This window comes from Capsicum annuum, chromosome 3 (assembly GCF_002878395.1).
Source record: "Capsicum annuum cultivar UCD-10X-F1 chromosome 3, UCD10Xv1.1, whole genome shotgun sequence".
Classification (NCBI taxonomy): Eukaryota; Viridiplantae; Streptophyta; class Magnoliopsida; order Solanales; family Solanaceae; genus Capsicum; species Capsicum annuum.
The window spans coordinates 43,903,326-43,913,793 of record NC_061113.1 but is presented as its reverse complement, the minus strand read 5'-3'; positions in this window follow the sequence as shown (position 1 = coordinate 43,913,793).

The following is a 10,468-nucleotide window of genomic DNA, read 5'->3' as shown; positions in this document are numbered from 1 at the left end:
CACCGAAAGCTCTTAAAGGCTGTCAGACACCGAGAAAGACGAACAAATGGCTAACATGGCATAAAAAATCAAAGTCTTGAAAGAAGAACTACGTCAAATGTAGGATCTGACCAAGCTTATAATGGCTATTTTTCCCACTCAGTTCTAGGCTCCAAATATTGAACTACCCCTTATCGCCTTCGCTAACCTAGCAAATCAACTTTCACATGTTCAAGCCTCACTTGCTGCTCAACCCACTACCAGAAGTGCACCTGATTTTTCATTTTCACTCAAAACTTTACAATTCTGGTCCATCCCGCAATACAACACATACCTGAGGCACATGTCACTTGTGAGATACCCATGCCACTGATATATGCTATCGAAGCTCCTAGGTGTGCAACATCTGCAGCTGTTAAAGTTCCATATGAGGTTGATCGGTATGCGGATTAGGAAAGGATATCCAACTGAATGAAGAAGGGTTAATAGTAGCCCAACTCAAAAGTCTAAAGAGGGCACTTAGAAATATACAAGTCACTAGAGGAATTGAAAGCTTGGACTACGATGACTTATGCATGCATCCAGACATCGACATCCCAGTCGGGTACAAACCGCCAAAGTTTGATGTGTTTTATAGAAAGGGTAACCTGCATGCACATCTGAGGGCCTATTGTGACAAATTGGTCAGTGTAGAAAGGAATGAAAAGTTGAGAATGAAGTTGTTCATTCGGAGTTTGTCAGGAGAAGCTTTGACTTGGTCACCCAACAAGATCCTCGTAAGTGGTGTGACTGGCGGGATCTGGCTAAAGACTTCATGAGTGGCTTCAGGTTTAACATCGATATTACCCCAGATAGGTTCTCATTTGATAACATACAGAAGAAGCCATCAGAATAAGTTCAGGAATATGTGTGGCGTTGGAGGACTGAGGCTGCTAGGATCCAGTCTCTACTGGATGAAAGTGAGCTCTCCAAGTATTTTATCCGAGCTTAAGAGGGTGTTTATTTTGATAAGATGATGTCGGTGATAGGAAAAAAGTTTACAAAATTAGTCAAGATGGGGGATTTCATAAAAGAAAGCATCAAGTTGGGAAAGATACAGTCTATGGTTACACTACAAGCTGCAAGTAAGGCCATACAGTCTGGTTCCATTGGTGGTAATAAGAAGAAGAAAGAAAATGTCTCAGTCATCACACCATACTACCAACTTAGAAATTTTTCCTACCGTAACTCTAACAATACCCAAATTATTGCACACGTTCCAGTGTATAATACTCAACCACATTACAATCCACCTCGATCTCCAGCATACCAAAATCAACCAAGACCATATGCCCCTGCCCAAGCTCCAGCTTCCCAAAATAGACCAGCTTATGCACTAAAACCACATCCGAATCTCAAAGCCAGAAATACCCGCACCTACACACCAATTACTGAACCTTTGGCCCAGTCATTTGAAAGATTAAGGGCACCGGGTTTGTTGCATCCAGTCGAAGGAAAAACCCATGACCTAAACCCTTACAAATTTGATGGCAACAAGCGATGCGCTTATCACTCAAGAGTCCATGGGCATGACACTGAAGAGCGTTATGGTCTGAAGAATCAGATTGAGTCTCTAATTAGGAAGGAGTAATCAAATGCACCGCTGCAGCTCCAACTATGAACAATAACCCTTTGCCAAATCACAGAAATTGAGAAGTCAACATGATTACTCTAGAAGAAGAATATGACTTAGAAGAAGATATTATGCCTGCATGGAACATAGAAGAAGTTGCCACTACATCCCCAGCACAACCTTTTATCACGGTTTAGTTGAAGGAGCTTTTGAATATTCAGAATTACCTTCCAAGAGTCGTAGTGACCACTATAGCCACTGGGAGGCCCGATTATAACACCAAAGCAGTCCCATGGGATTATCAAGCTAAATCCAAGGGCAAAATGATAGGTGCTGCGGTGGTTAGGGGATGACTAGGTTGGGAAGGTGTTATGCTTCAGAAGATCTGAATCGAGGGATTTTTGGGAAAGAGTAGAACCCAAAGAGAAATATTACTGATGCCGAGGCTATAGAATTTTGGAACAAAATGCAACCCAAGGACTATTCAGTCAAAGAGCAGCTAAAGAAGACACCGACCCATATATCCATTATGTCCTTGCTTATGAGTTCTGAAGCCTATAGAAATGCTTTGATAGAAGTGTTATGTAGGGTTATAATATCGAAGGAGACCACTAGCGAGACTTTGCCTGCAACAATCGGACGAATGGTAGAAGCAAATAAGGTCTCTTTCCATAATGATGAGCTATCGCTATAAGGGGTCGCGCATAATAAAACACTTCATATCACAGTCAGATATCATGATAAGATTATGAATGGGGTTTTGATTGATGGCAGTTCGGGTTGTAACATTTTTCCATTCTCCACTCTAAGGGATTTGGGTGTAAACATAAAAGATATAAGGGAGAGCCGCGTGAAGGTCAAAGCCTTTGATGGATCACAAATGAGTGTCATCGAAGAAATTTACCTGACATTGTAGATAGGACCAACTGAATTTCCCATTATATTTCAAGTGATGGATGTATCGTCTAGTTACAACCTGTTGCTGGGAAGGCCATGGGTCTACATAGCAAGAGTTGTTCCTTTCACTCTTTATCATTATGTAAAGTTTGATTGGGGTTCCACAAAATTTACCGTCTATAGAAAGCTCAGTTATCCCATCTATTCTGTCAGTTCAGTTCTAGTCACCGAGGAGTTAGATGGAGCCACTTTTCATACTCTGGCGATCATACAAGATGCAAGGATTGATGAACGAATAGAGCTGACTGAAGTAAAAATGTCGAGTGTTGCAAAGATGGTTGCCTCGGAGATGCTAAAATATAGGTACTGACCTAAGACAAGACTAGGACTAAAAGCCGATGGTGTAATTGAGCCAATATAGCTGAAGCATCATAGAGGTACTATAGGGCTTGGATATAAGACAGTATCTGGAAGAGTCTGCAGTGAAATATCAGGAATGATGGTATTCGTGCCAACCCAAGTCCCAATTTCAGAGCAAGTGGTTAATAATGACATCATAGAGGGAATTTGAAATTTGTTTATGGTCGTGATCGAAGGAGAACCAAAGATGGATTTTAAGAAGCTTACCATCTGTGATGCTGAACTTGGAGAAGTCTTGCAGAATTGGACCATCAGCCCATCCCTATTCCATCAGGAGACTTGGTAGTGTGGAATTGTCGTTGCTTTTAATATTATTTTGTTTGCATGATCAGTTGAGGCTTGAATCATGCCAAAGATCTTTTTGCTACTCCCCTCTCGCCAAAGCCTAATGCTTTTTATTAATAAAAGTCCTTATTTTCAAAACTTATTTTCCTATTTCCAATATATATTTACTTTACTCACTTTTTATACTTTTCAGTACAAATATTAATAAATATCCCCGTTCCACGATTATGACATGCAACAAATCCGTTGAGTAAAATGTAAACAATGAGCAAGATTATGAGGAGTACGATGAAAGAATGATGCCTGAAAACCTACCATATGAGATCAATCAAATTGAGAGTCAAAAAAAGCCTAATATGGGTAAAACTGAAGTCATAAATTTGGGTGATGGAGAAACGATAAAGGAAACGTGAGTCAACATACACTTGGAGGTTGAAAGGAAGCAAGAATTAATAAGGCTTCTTAAGTAATACATCAATGTGTTTGCTTGGTCTTATGATGACATGCCAGGTTTGAGCACTGATATCGTCTCACATCGACTGCCAATTAACCCTGCATATCCGCCAGTAAAGCAAAAAATGAGGAAATTCAAACCTGATTTGAGCTTAAGGATTAAGGAGGAGGTGACTAAGCAAATAGAAGCTAACATCGTGAGGATTACAAATTACCCCATATGGTTAGCCAATATTGTGCCAGTGCCGAAGAAGGATGGGAAGATAAGAATATGTATAGATTATTAAGATCTCAACAAGGCTATCCCAAAAGATGCTTTTTCACTCCCAAATATTCACATTCTTATTGATAACTACGTGAAACATGAGTTGCAGTCATTTGTTGACTGTTTTGCAGGATATCATCAAATCTTGATGGATGAGAGTGATGCTGAAAAGACAGTCTTTATACTCTGTGGGGAGTATACTGCTATAGGGTAATGCTATTTGGACTTAAGAATGCTGGTGTAACTTACATGAGGGCCAAGACTACCCTTTTTCATGATACGATTCATAAAGAGATAAAGGTGTATGTGGATGATATCGTTATCAAGTCTAAAAAGAATTTAGACCACCTGGATAATTTGCGAAAGTTCTTTGAAAGGCTACAAAGGTATGAACTAAAGTTGAATCCGGCCAAATGCGCCTTTAGATCTTTGACGAGAAAGTTATTGGGATCATTATTAGTAAGAGAGGTATAAGGATCTATCCAATATAAAGGCAATCCAATACTTACCACCTCCTAGGACCAAAAAGAAAATAATGACCTTCTTAGGAAGACTCAATTACATCAGTCAGTTCATAACCCAGTCCACGATAATTTATGAACCAATATTCAAGTTATTGAAGAAAGATATTGCCACTGAATGGACTGAAGAGTGTCAAAAGGCTTTTGACAAAATCAAGGAGTACTTGTCCAACCCATCAGAGCCCAGGAATCCAATGTTGTTATATTTATCTGTTATAGATAATGCATTTGGGTGCGTGTTAGGGCAGCATGATGAGACAGAAAAGTAAGAACAAGTCATTTACTACCGAAGTAAGGAGTCTACACCATATGAGGCAAGGTATACATTGTTGGAGAAAACCTATTGCACATTGACTTGGGTTGCAGAAACGTTGAGGAACTACCTATCTGCGTATACCATGCACTTGATTTCAATAATGGATCCACTCAAGTACATCTTTCAAAAGCCAATGCCTACTGGAAAATTAGCAAAATGGCAGATTTTGTTGAGCGAGTTTGATATTGTGTACATGACACATAAAGTCGTTAAAGGAAAAGCTTTAGCTAATCACCTCACAGAGAATCCAGTGGATCAAGATTACATGACACTCAAGACCTACTTTCCTGATGAAGAGGTGTTGTTTGTAGGAGAAGACATTTCAGAGCCATATGATGGATGGAGAATGTTCTTTGATGGAGTATCAAATTTTAAAGGAGTTGAAATTAGAGCAGTTCTAGTTTCAGAAATAGGTCAACATTACCTGATCTCAGTGAATATTAGGTTTCCTTACACGAATAACATGGTAGAATATGAGGCTTGCATTCTCGGACTTAGGATGCAAGTAAACATGAACGTCAAAGAGCTTTTGGTGATAGGAGATTCAGATTTGCTGATCCATCAGGTGCAAGGAGAATGGACCACCAAGAATGTCAAAATCCTTCCTTAGGTGCAACGTGTTAAGGAGTTGAGTAAAAAGTTCATGAATATTGAGTTCAAACATGTCCCTCAAATTCAAAATGAGTTCGTTGATGCCCTGGCGACACTATCTTTAATGATTTAACATCCAGATAAGAATTACATCGAGCCTATCAAGGGGGATATATACGATCAACATGCATATTGTTTCATGTGGATGAAGAACCAGATAGAAATCTGTGGTACTATGACATCAAGAGGTTGCTCGAAGCAAAAAAATATCTAGAAAGCTCTACTGGCAAGTAGAATAGGACTTTAAGGAAGATAAATAATCTCTTCTTTCTCAATAAGGAAATCCTATATAGGAGGACCCCGAACTTGGAATTGTTATGATGTGTCGATGCCTCGGAGGGCTTAAAATTGTTGGAAAAGATACATGTAGGAACTTGTGATCCCCACATGAACAATTTCATTCTTGTGAAGAAGATTTTGAGAGATGGATACTTTTGGATGACTATGAAGAGGGATAGCATTCGGGATGTACGTGTAGAAATGTCATCAGTGCCAAGTCCATTGGGACTTTATAGGAGTTCCGCTAAATGTGCTCAATGTGATAGGTTCTCCTTGGCTATTTGCCACTGCGGTATGGATGTTATTGGGCCCATAGAGCCTCCACGTCCAATGGACATCGTATTATCTTGGTATTTATCAACTATTTCACAAAATGGGTTAAAGCTTCAACATATAAGGCAACCAAGAAGGTGGTAGCAGATTTCGTTCACAGTAACTTAGTATGTTGGTTTGGGATCTCAGAGTCAATCATAATAGATAATGGGGTCAATCTCAATAGCGGCTTAATGAGAGAGATTTATGAAAGGTTTAAGATCTCTCATCAAAATTCCATGGCATATCGATCATAAATGAATGGAGCACTTGAAGCTGCAAATAAGAATATCAAAAGAATCCCAAGGAAAATAGTAGGCGACAATAGGGAATGGCATGAGAAGCTACCATACGATTTACATGGCTATAGCACCATGATCAGAACATCCACTGGGGCAACTCCCTACATATTGGTTTACGGTTCATAAGCAGTGATACTTGCAGAAGTAAATATATCTTCATTAATAAGCATCTAGGAGGTCAGTTTAGATAATGTTGAATGGATTCGTAGCAGGATCGAACAGTTGATACTTATTAATGAGAAGAGATTAGACGCAGTCTGTCATAGTCAACTCTATCAAAATAGAATGATTAAGGCGTTTAACAAAAAGTCAAGCCTCGTCGATTGACACTAGGAAAATTGGTATTGAAGAAGATATTTCCTCACCAGGATGAAGCTACAGGGAAATTTATGCCAAATTGGCAAGGTCCCTACATAGTTCACCGAGTACTCTCAGGGGAAGTAGTGATTCTTGCAGAAATAGACGACATAGTAAGCACAAAGCCGATCAATTTAGACGCCATCAAGAAGTACTACATTTGAAGACATTAGGAATAGTTGTTATTTCCTTATACTTTTGCATTTTCCCTAATATAATAGAACTACATATTAGCCTGAATTCCCATGATGGGATACGTAGGCAGCCCGCATAAGGTCCGATTTTCCTTAGAAAACCCAAAACATCATCCTTTTATGTATTCAGAATAATGCTCGACCTAATTTTCCATGGCGAGCTATGTAGGCAATCCTCATCGGATTCGGTCCCTTCATATTTTACTCTCTTATTGTACTGAACTATGGCCTGACTTGATTCCACTTGGATATATAGGCAGCCTAAGTTAGGATCGATCATTGCATTCCATATTTTCATTTCTCCTCTTATTTTTAAACTACGTCATGACCTGATTCAACTTGGATAAGTAGGCAGTCTGAGTCATACTCGGTCGTTGCATTTCATATTTCTTTCTCTACCATCAAACTACGTACATACCTAATTTCTATTTCAAGGATATGTAGGTAACCTGAAACATTCGGACTTATCTTTAAGAAAATCCCCTTTTGCTCATAGTATAGACCCAAAATATAAGTGATCTAGCTGCCAAAATTATTGTATCATCGATAAAGATGGAGCAGCTCCACCCGAAGGATAAAGCTACGTAGGTCACAATCGATAAATGAAGGCTTAACCAATTTCTGAACGCGTCATAATCTAAAAATGATAGAGGCTTACTATATATAATTAATATACATAACATATTTGCAAATATATATATATTTTTCAAAATACTTTCCTAATCTTCCACCTACCAAAACTCTAAATTTGGGAGTGATCGAATAACCGAAGAAGTGTTGGATAATTCTGTAGACAAAGCCAGGATCTCCCAAGTCGACACAAATCAACACCCCCTCCCAACTAAGATTTTTTCTTTGAGAGTAGGAAAATAAGAATTGGAAGACGACATCAAGTCAAGATTTTGGGACAAAATCAGAGGCATCATGTAGCTTATCACTACGACATGAGCCAAATATTCTTTCCTTAATTTATTCTCTTTTCATACATTTATACTAATCCTCACCAGCTCTAAGAATTTCATTTAAATTTTTTAGCAGGTACATCCAAGATTTGAATAAAAGACTGAAGATAGAGGGCACCCCTATTGAATGTAGAGTTATCGCATTCTATTTCTGTAATACCCCATACTTTTTTCTAGCTTAAATTCGTTCCTAGAATGTTATGGGTTAGCTTAAAATATGAACAACATTTATTCCATGTGGAATTCTCCAGATTTAAACCCTCCATTGTGTAGATAATTGAATAAGCTTTCCATCGATATCAAATTCGCCTAAATTTGATACACGATTGAGAAGTTATGACAATTTTAGTGAAGCAGCGTGCCACCTGGGCACTCACCGCATCGCGGAGATGGTTAAAATCCCAATTGTCAAATTCTAGTGGACCTTCGCGATTGCCCCGCTTTGTGAAGAGGTCCAATTTCTCATTTGGCAATTTTTAGTAGGCCAACGCTATTGTACCGCATCGCGTTGGTGGCCTAAATGACATTTTTATAGAGCACTACGATGGTGGCGCATCGAGGAGATCTTCTAGTTCCCACTCATCATTTTCCAGTGAGCCACTGCGATCGTGGCGCATCGTGGTGGCCTGCCAATTGAAAAAAAAATTATTTTTCCAGTCCAATTAAAAGGGGTATTTTGGTCAATCCCCAAGGTCCCAATTCGTTCAAAACAAAGAATTAAACCTATTCTAAGCCTCTTATGCTTATTTTCATCAATTTTTTCTCAAAGAAAAATGCTAGAATTCAAAAGCTTCTTGTTCAAGAAATCAAATTCCACTATTGCTTCTCTAAGAAAGCTCTAAATTGATGATTCCCAAGACAAGATAATCAAGAATTCATCTTCAAGAACTCAAATAGGAATCCAAAATTCAAGATTCTTCATCTAATCATCTACCAAGGTATGTGGGGTTTCTGAACAAGGATCTTCCATCCTTGTGCCCAAAACTAAGTTTTTAATTACAAATTTATGTGATTTTGAATAATTATACATGAGTTTTAAATTAGGGTTCATACCCATTATTACTATTTGCTAGATTATGAGTTCTTGAGAGATTTTGAAGATGAATTGCATGCTTATTTTCATATTTTCATGTCTATTACAGTAAATTCTAGATTTTGAGATAAATTATCATTGTATTCATTATCAAGCATGATTATTATGATGTTTTGACATGAACTTGATGCATAGGTTATCAAGTCCAAGTTTATATGTTGATATTTAAAGAAAGATAATGCTTTAAGCATCCTATGGTCAGATCATTTATAGATTTTCAATAAAGTTTTGATCTTTTGATCCTCAGATAAGATGGAATACTCTATACAAATTTATTTCAGATTATAGAATTTAGATCAACTTTATTAACAAAATAACTCAGATAAAAACATAATTGGTTTCATAATGAACCATTATACTAGATTTTAAAGCGTATTTCTAACATAATGAGCATACAAATTAAAGGGAGTAGTATTTACCACCGAGCGGAAAATGTGGAATTAGCATGCCCTATCTTCCATAGAACCACGTAGCCAACGTAGGTACAGATTATGAGATTATTCCCATTTCAATATGGGTGACAGTTACAGATGTGATCACTTAGCTTAGGTTATACTCCTTGGAAAGAGTATGACACCTCTCCTCATCGTGAGGTTTTCCCCATAGGGGAACGAGATGTTGGACTCCATGTTAGCTCACATGATTTATGTTAGTTAGAAGAACCTCTCTGCTAGTTAAAGTAAAAGATTTACAGAAAAACTTTTAGAAAACTAAGTGTAAAGGCTCACAAATTTATTCAGATTATGATTTACAGAAAGATATTAGCTACAGATTTCAGCTTTCAAATTTCAGATATAGAAGTGAGCCCTTTTACACTTAGATAGTACGATTTACAGATAGAACATTAGTTCATCTTTTAGAACTAAATATTATGACTCACTAGATTTATAAAGTATGTTTTGCTATTCATGATTACAGATTTCAGTATTTCAGATATTCCAGCTTATGTGAGTCATTTACATTTAGCATGCATTGTTTTACAAATTATGATGATGAGATGGTGTTTTACTTATGTATTTCACCCTCATATACTCAGTATATCCTCAAAGTACCGATCCACATATACGTCTATGTGCTACATTATCTCATAATGTAGGTTCAGGTGCTCAGTATCAGCAGTGTGAGTAGTTCGAGCATCTCCATCTACATCCGATAGTTGATAAGTCCTCATAGTTCGAGGACTTATTCATTCAGGTTTTGCAGCTTATTAGTCTATATGATTCAGTATTTTCTTTTCCGACAGTTTGAGTTAGCTGGGGGCCTGTCCCAGTGACTCTCTAGTTATTAGTAGTAGAGGCTTGTCAGACTGCTAGATATGATTCCGATCATTCAATTTTAATTGTCCAGACTCTTAAGTCTTTTATTTCAGATATTATAATTCAGATATTCTCAGTCATCTTAGACAGACTTCCGCATTTAACATGACTTCTATGTCTATATTTCCTATTATTATGAGATTCAGACTTAGTAACAGGTAGACAGGGTTAGCTTAAGGCTACTCATAGTCTTGAGCACCGTGTACCATCTCGGGACTAGGTTTCAGGGCGTTACAGTTTCTCATCGTGCCCAC